Genomic DNA, 9,256 nt, shown 5'->3' with positions numbered 1-9,256 from the left:
AATATACTGCTCACAAAAATTAGGGAAAGTTGTTTGATTATGCAAATGAGATGCAAAACCAAGTCTTATTTTAGTGGTGAAAATGTACTATACAAAAGGCTAAAAGTACTGGGGTATCTGTACTTTCCCTGATCCCCTAATTTTTGTGAGCAGTATAGAGAGCTATACAGGATATGGGCAAGGAGAAAGTTAGCTTCTATTCCCTTAGGGCTCCAAGTGCATGGAGTATAATTAATCTTTGAATTTGACCACTATTTCTAATGGATCAGTGTTCAGCAGGATTGAACTGTGTTTTGTGTTCACCTCTGTTCTTTGGACAATGAACATCTGCCTCATTGATTTGACTGGAAGATGTTATCTCTACTGCCTTCAAAATGCCAGTGTGTATTCTGTGTAAAAGGTGATTTTAAAAAGATCCAGCCTGATCAGGCGGTGGCACAGTGGATAGAGTGTTGGACTGGGATGCAGAGGATCCAGGTTCGAGACCCCAAAGTCGCCAGCATGAGCGTGGGCTCATCTGGTTTGAGCAAGGTTCACCAGCTAGAGCCCAAAGTCGTTACCTTGAGCAAGGGGTTACTTGGTCTGCTGAAAGCCCGCCGTCAAGGCACATATGAGAAATCAATCAATGAATAACTAAGAAACCTCAACGATGAATTGATGTTTCTCATCTCTCTCTTTTCCTGTCTGTCTGTCCCTATCTATCCCTCTCTCTGACTCTCTCAGGCACAAAAAAAAAAAAGACACATACATATCCATTTATCAAGCTATATCCTGTTACTTATCACAAAGTGGAACCCCAAGGGAATGAGAAAGTGGGCTGCTAAACACTGGCAAATACCAGAAAAAGTATGTGGCATGGGGTGCTAAAACTCAAAATAAGCATAGGGAGGTGCTGCAAGTATGGCAGCAGGTGGCAGCTCTGGGTGGACTCTAACACTGGTAGGGCTTGGGAGAGATTTAAGTTAGGTGTAGGACAGCACAGAAGGCATACCTTGCTGACTTCTTAGGTCAGTGAAAAGAGCTTCAGAGAATTTGTTTCAGTCCCACTCTCCCCATTTAGTGGGCTTGTGATATGAAGCAAGGATTTCTGGGGAATTCTCAGTTTCCACAGCTGTGAAATTAGGAGTATAAAATCCACTCAGTTTACCTCACAAGATGTCTTGAAAGTACACTAAGATTATGTGAGTAAAGGGGCTTTAAAAACTGAAAAATCCATGTGCAAAAGGACCATATTTTTGGATGGTTTATTTGTGGTTTGTTCCTTGGGCTTTGATCCTTTGTGAAGAGGTAACTTTGATAGGGAAATGGTTGTGGCTGTTGAGAATTTTGGAGTAAGAAATCACTGAAGAAATGTTGTGAGACTCAATGAAAGATGCCAGCAGAAAATGAAGAAAAAGTGTTCAATATTAGTATTGTTTTGAATTTATTGAGTTTTGGCCTAGCATATGATCTGGCCTTGGTTCATGTTCTACTTTGTCTTTTTGTCTACCAATTACCTAGAAATAGAACTAAATTCACAAACTCTAATTGTGGATTTGTCTATTTCTACCTTTGGTACCATCAGTTTTTTTCTGCATGCATTTTCAAGCTCTGTAATTAGTTGTACACACAATTAAGTTTATTACATATTTTTGGTGAATTGACCCTTTTATCATTATGAAAATTTTCCTCTTTTTTTTTGATAATTATCCTTTGCCTGAAGTCTACTTTGTCTCATATTACTGTAGCCACTCCAGCTTTCTGATGATTAAAATTTGCATTGTGTATGTATTTCTATTCCTTTTAACCTATGTGTGTTTTTTTATTTGAAGTACAGCTTTTACGAAGAGCATAGAGGAGGGTTTTGCTTGTTTATTCAGTATAACAATCTCTACTCTTTTATTGGAATTAGAGCTGCCATACATTTTGTGTAATTATATTGTTCAATTTAGATCCACTAATTTACTATATATGTTTTGTCTTATCTCTTCTTTATTACTTTTCTCTATTTTCCTGCCTTTTTTTCATTAACTGAGCAATTTCCCCTTTATCACTTTATGTCTTATTTAGGATTTTTATTTGTACCTCTTTGTATTTACTTATTTTTTAATTAAGTGAAAGGCAGGGAGGCAGGGAGGCAGAAAGACTCCTGCATGTGACCTGACCAGGATCCACCTGGAAAGCCCACTAGGGGGAGATGCCCTGCCCATCTGGGTCTAGTACACCATTGCTTGGCAACTGAGCTATTTCAGCACCTGAGGCAAGGCCATAGACCCATCCTCAGCACCCAGGGCCAACTTGCTTGAACCATTTGAGCCATGGCTGTTGGAGGAGAATAGAGAGACAGAGAGAAGGGGAGGGGGAGGGATGGAGAAGCAGATGATCACTTCTCCTGTGTGCCCTGACTGGAAATCAAACCCAGGACTTCCATACACCAGGTGACACTCTACTGCTGAGCCAACTGGCTAGGGCCCTCTTTTTATTTTTAATGTTTGAATTAAGATTTACTATATGTAGCTTTATACAATAGCAGTTAGTTTTGAAATATAATATATAATGTCATCTACAATGTAAGAACCTACAACAGTATATATCTTTCTCTCTTTCCATCTTTGTACTATTATTGTTATGCATTATACATGGTGGGACAAAAGTAAGTTTACAGTTGTGAGTATATGAAACAGAGTTTATTCTTGTATATTATTAATTAATCATCATATTATAGCCTATATGATCAACTGTAAAGTTACTTTTGCCCCACCCTGTGTGTGTGTATTAAATGATTATAATGCATAGCTTAGTAATTTTTTTCCTATAAGTTTCCCCTCATTTAGTCTTTTCTTTTCTTTATAATGTAGTAAAAAGAAAAAAACCCCAAAAGCAAATATTTGGTTCATTTAAGCATCAAATTGTAAAGTGAGAAGACAATATAATTTGCTCAACTTTATACTTCCTTTCATCTCTGCATATTCTGTAGTTGGCTTCTCTCATTCTCCAAGTCCAAAATAGTTCCTCTATTTTTTTGAACACAGATGTAAGTAGAATTTTTATTTATGCTGTTCAGACAATTGGAATTCAAAGGCAAAGCTTTCTCTCCCTTCTTTTTCCTCCCCCCACTCCCACCACCATATGTTTCAGAAAAGCCAAAGGGAATTTGGTGCTGACTGTGGAGAGAGAATGTGAAGAAAAGGGAGGAAAAAGAAGTTTTGTGTTTAGTGAATCAAATGTATGGATAATGAAGATTTTTGAGGGAGAGTAAACTAATGAATGCGGCCTACTTGGACTTTTAAATATCTCTTAACAAGTCTCCATATTGTCATAAAATCACTTTAAATCTTCTCAAAATTATTTTTAAGTGAATTTAAACTATTTTATTCTGGATGATACATGAATACTTTAGAGAAAGCATAATACAAAAAGTTTCTACATTAACTGGAAAGTGCTACAAAGGGAACAAACATTTTTGTTTAAGAAAAATAAGGTCCCACCATTTTGCTGTAAATGTTCCGATGTCATCATTTCTTATGGCTGAGTAGTATTCCATAGTGTATATGTGCCACATCTTCTTTATCCAGTCATCTATTGATGGGATTTTTGGTTGTTTCCATGTCCTGGCCACTGTAACATTTACAGCAAAATGGTGGGATCTTGATAACATGATTTGAAGCGAAATAAGTAAATCAGAAAAAACCAGGAACTGCATTATTCCATACGTAGGTGGGACATAAAAGTGAAACTAAGAGACATTGATAAGAGTGTGGTGGTTACAGGGGGGAGGGGGGAAAGGGAGAGGGAAAGGGGGTGGGGAGGGGCACAAAGAAAACAAGATAGAAGGTGACAGAGGACAATCTGACTTTGGGTGGTGGGTATGCAACATAATTGAACGACAAGATAACCTGGACTTGTTATCTTTGAATATATGTATCCTGATTTATTGATGTCACCCCATTAAAAAATAAAATTATTAAGAAAAATAAGGGATTGAAATTGAAAGACTATTGTTTCTCCCTTCTGAGTAGAGAAGAAAGCCAAAAAAGAACATGCTAACACTTCTCACTGGGAGTTTCTTCTTGTTAGCTAAGAAAGGAGAAAATAGGCAGAGAGAGAACAAGAATGCCAAGGAATTCCAGGGCTAAGCATGAATGGTGCCCATGAGACACCTCTTGCTAGTGAGCCAAAACTAACTGCTCTTGGATATTACAACTACTTTGATCCAAGCTCACTCCAAGTTAATCTAAAGTCCCTAAGATATAACACATCACAGAAGAGCTGAGGCAAGGATTTTATTCAAGTCTGTTGTTGGAGGTTCGGAATGCGAATTACTTAATTCCTTCAGCTTCTAAAATCAATTGTTTATGAATATAGAACACAAGAGGATCAAAGTATCAGCTCTAAAAATGGAAATAAATACCCAACAACTCCTAAAAGACCAGATTCTTAGGTAACCATAACTTGGAAAACAGGTGGAATCTTAGGTTCAAGTAGTTTTCTGCTACTTCTCCAATTTAGACCTTGGGATTCACCTTAAGGACTAGGTCTACAAAAGGGATCCCAAGTCCAATTGCCCAGGAGAATTGCAGACCAACCTTAAGAAGCCCAGTCACAAAAAGAATGCATACTGTGAGGAAGAGCTGCTAGACTCCAGGAGAATGTCTGCTGGATACTTAAGCATGGAGGCAGGATGAAGTAGAGAGCCCCATGCCTTCTTTGTCTACCAAGTTCTCTAAGAAGCAGACATTGGGATGCAGTTAGGTATAAAGGTTTATGAAAGAGAAAAGGAACGGGATTGGGCGGGGGAATTGTCAAACAACAATGCAAATCATACAAAAGTCTATGCTAGTCCAACAGGAAGGTGTACAACAAAGGCTGGCTGTTAGAGAAGGGCTCCTTTGGGCAGAAATGTTTAGAGCCTTGTGCCAGCACACAAAAAGCATATCTTAAACTCAAAACTGAGGCAGATCCTAAAGAAGTTAAGAACTGGAAGCTATCAGTTATACTCCTAGTGGTACTTTTTTGAAGGGCAACCCGAGCAGTTCATCTCCATATCTGCTACATGGAGAGTCACCTGAGTCACCTGAAGCTCATATGCCTTTCTCCCTGTTACCACTGTGTTACAGCAATCCTACCTTTTCCTGATGATTAGGGCCAACTATTCCTGACTCCTCTTCTTGCTTGAACAAAGGATCCCAAGGTATTCAGGTAACAGCTGTAATTTGTACTTTCATTGGGGACCAGGACATTTGATCCTGCAGAGCCCAGAATTGCAGGGATGGAAAGCACAAAGTGGCTTATTAGCTGATAAGTGGTGGCCCTTGGTTAATGGATCATATATAATTGGGGGGATGGGTGACAGAGGACCATATAAAAGACTGGTTCAGTACAGAGTCTGCATCTGGAGGATGGTACCCTGGTCTGTCAGGAGCATCTTTAGAATGGCAGTTTTTAGGTGGTAGAATGTGTGAAAAGGCAGGTAGAACTATGGTCACAGGCCCATATCAACCCTTCCTTCGGTGGAAAGTGTGTTCCCTGATCAGATCCAATATTGTATGAGACTGCTTGCCTATGGACTAGGCATGGTATAAGCTCCATATGGTGATACTGGTTGGACCAACTAAACTCCTTGGAATGGATGTCTATTTCTCCTGGCTCTTTTTTTTTTTTTTTTTTAGTTTTTTATTTTTCTGAAGCTGGAAATGGGGAGGCAGTCAGACAGACTCCCGCATGCGCCCGACCGGGATCCACCCGGCACGCCCACCAGGGGGCGATGCTCTGCCCATCCGGGGCGTCGCTCTCCCAGAGCCATTCTAGCACCTGGGGCAGAGACCAAGGAGCCATCCCCAGCGCCCGGGCCATCTTTTGCTCCAATGGAGCCTCAGCTGCGGGAGGGGAAGAGAGAGACAGATAGGAAGGAGAGGGGGAGGGGTGGAGAAGCAGATGGGCACTTCTTCTGTGTGCCCTGGCTGGGAATCGAACCCAGGACTTCCGCACGCCAGGCCGACGCTCTACCACTGAGCCAACCGGCCAGGGCCTCTCCTGGTTCTTTTAAGACAAAAGGGGCCTGATTTTTCTTTGCTGAATTTGATGGTCTTTATCCTGACCTACTGTTTGAAACTATCTATTATTTTGGTTTCAACTTTTCTTGAAGTGGCTGGTTGTTTTCTTTGAGGAATAGTGATATTCTAAAGTCTCACTATTGGTCTCTGTTGCTAGTAAGGTAGACATTTAGAGGCAGGTATAACTAAATTGGGCTTCATAAGTGGCTATTCACATTGATTCATGCATTGCCTCATCTTTAATACCATCGCCGCATTGTTAGTGTTCCTACCATGCCAGTACTAGGTGGCTGCAGACACAATTTGTCTGACATCATCAGGCCAAATCATTTTGTCTAGTTGTTTTGGTAGAGCCTCTTCCTTTTGGTGTTAACACATAATACAATGATCTTCCCACTCATGTTCACTCTCAGATGTCCATTCATACACCTTGACCTCCAGCTTCCTTGTTTTGATTGTTGTCTAATCTTCCTTTCAGGCCCCTGAACAGTGGATCCGGCCATGCACGACTGTTGGTTAGTCTGTATAGATTCTACCTAGGAACATTTTTCCTTCCACCAAAACAGATGACCATGTGCATCACTGGAGCTCAGTCTATTGTTCTTCTGTGTCCTTCATGGTCTCTGACATTAGTTGGTTGATCTTGTCTTGAGCCTGGGCCTCTTACGCTAGCATTTGTTGAGGTGCAACTAGTTGAACCTAACCTTTTTAGAGTATGATGCTGGACTCCACAGTTCCTACTATAGCTTTGGATAATAATTTCCTGTCATGGTTGTCCCCTCACTCATTCTACCCTCAGTCTCTTCTGATTTGGGCGCACCTTAAGAGGCATAAGAATTGCAGCTGACTTCTCTACACCATGCTTAATTTTGGAGGGCCCTTTGAAGCTGTCCTCTGGCTCACACACCTGGTCATCTTTCTCACACATTCTGAATTATTGTCTGAACACCACCATCTTTTTCTGTATTATTATGCTGGATACAGCTTTTTATCACAGGGCTTACAACATATTGTCTGTCTGTGCTCTGAAAAGTATAAAACTAAGCCCTCCCCCTCTCTGCCAACCTCTGAGATTTTCCCAGAAATTTATCTGAATGTTTCCCTACAGTGTCTTCCCTCAAGGTTCAGCTAAACAGGGAGGGGTCAACAGGTCTGACTCTTGTTTTATACTCTTTTCTCCTGCCAACCTTTATTAGAAAAATAATGTCCCTTTCTCTCTGTATTATTGATAAGGGCAAGAGTCAGCATTCCAACCTGTAAGATTTGTTTTTGAACTATATAGGTAACTTTGGGGATAAAGAACTTCTTTGTTCTCAAACCCTGACTCTCAAGATTATTCACTCCCCATAGACTAGACAAGAGTCAGCTTTGAGATTGGGAGCAGAAGTGGCCTATTTTGTTTGCTTCTCTGCTTTAACAATCTGCTGCTGGCAGGAAAAGCAATTAACCAAATGCAACAAAGAGGAAAAGATAATAATCACAATAATTCTGATATTGTGATTTATAAGAAATATATATTCAGTATTCCTCAACAGTTCCTGGTTTATAGCTTCAAAATCCTTGGAATGTCCTACATCTTGAGAGCAACAATAGTGTCTTTTGTTATGTCAGTGAACACATGGAAATATGGGGAGAGTGGCACACGTGGAGAAGACATGGAAGCCCCAAACCTTTTCCCATGCCCTTCCTGTGTATCTCTCCCATATGACTGTTTTGAGTTACACTTTTTTACAGTGATCTAGTAAGTAATATGTTTCTCTGAGTTCTGTGAGCCGCTCTAGAAAATTAATTGACCCCAAGGAGGAGGCCATAAGTACAAGCAACAACATACACTTGTGACCAGTGTCTGAAATTGAGGAGGGGAGCATTCTTGTAGGAATGAACTCTTAACTTGTGGAATCTGATGCTATCTCTGGGTATGCAGTGTCACAACTGAGTTGAATTGTCTGACACCCCTCTGGAGTCTAATAATTGCTGATTGGTGTGGGGAAAACTCCCCACATTGGAAATTGAGTCTCAGGATACTAAAAGAATAATGTTTTATCTCCCACTTTGCCAGTTATTTTCAATTTTCCACTTCTGATATACAGCAACCCTTCCCTTATCCAGGAGGATATGTTCCCGAATCCCCAGTGGGTTCCTGAGGCCATGGATTGTGTTAAATCCTATATATACTATATGTTTTTCCACATATTTATATATGATAAAGTTTAATTTATAAACTAGGCACATTAAGAGGTTAACAACAGTAACTAATAGTAAAATAAAATAATTTTAATAGTATACTTTGATAAAAAAGTTATGTGGATGTGGTCTCTCTCTCTCAGCAGACTAGCATGAATTTCTCTTTCCTTCTTCACAAATTTCACAGGTAGAAAACTCATTATTATCATAGATCTTAGCAACCTCATCTTATGGTTGATTTCTTTCCTTATTATGTTGAGAACTTTTATTTAAAGAAAGCACTTTGCTGAGCAAAAACTTTTTACTCTGATGTAGTCCCATTCATTTATCTTTGCCTTCACTTCTCTTGCCATTGGAGTCAAGTTCATAAAATGTTCCTTAAAACCCAGGTCCATGAGTTTAGTACCTATGTCTTCTTTTATGTACTTTATTGTTTCAGGTCTTATATTTAGGTCTTTGATCCATTTTGAATTAATTTTAGTACACGGGGACAAGCTGTAGTCGAGTTTCATTCTTTTGCATGTGGTTTTCCAGTTTTCCCAGCACCATTAGTTGAAGAGGCTTTCTTTTCTCCATTGTGTGTTGTTGGCCCCTTTATCAAAGATAATTTGACCATATATATGTGGTTTTATTTCTGGGATTTCTATTCTGTTCCATTGGTCTGAGTGTTGGAGAGGCTGCGGAGAAAAGGGAACTCTCATCCACTGTTGGTGGGACTGTAAAGTAGTACAACCATTATGGAGGAAAGTATGGTGGTTCCTCAAAAAACTGAAAATAGAACTACCTTATGACCCAGCAATCCCTCTACTGGATATATACCTCAAAACCTCAGAAACATTGATATGTGAAGACACATGTAGCCCCATGTTCATTGCAGCACTGTTCACAGTGGCCAAGACATGGAAACAACCAAAAGCCCTTCAATAGATGACTGGATAAAGAAGATGTGGCACATATACACTATGGAATACTACTCAGCCATAAGAAATGAAGACATCAGATCATTTACAGCAAAATGGTGGGATCTTGATAACATTATA

The sequence above is a fragment of the Saccopteryx bilineata genome, chromosome 3 (genome assembly GCF_036850765.1).
Source record: "Saccopteryx bilineata isolate mSacBil1 chromosome 3, mSacBil1_pri_phased_curated, whole genome shotgun sequence".
Taxonomy (NCBI): Eukaryota; Metazoa; Chordata; class Mammalia; order Chiroptera; family Emballonuridae; genus Saccopteryx; species Saccopteryx bilineata.
This window is presented reverse-complemented; position numbering follows the sequence as displayed.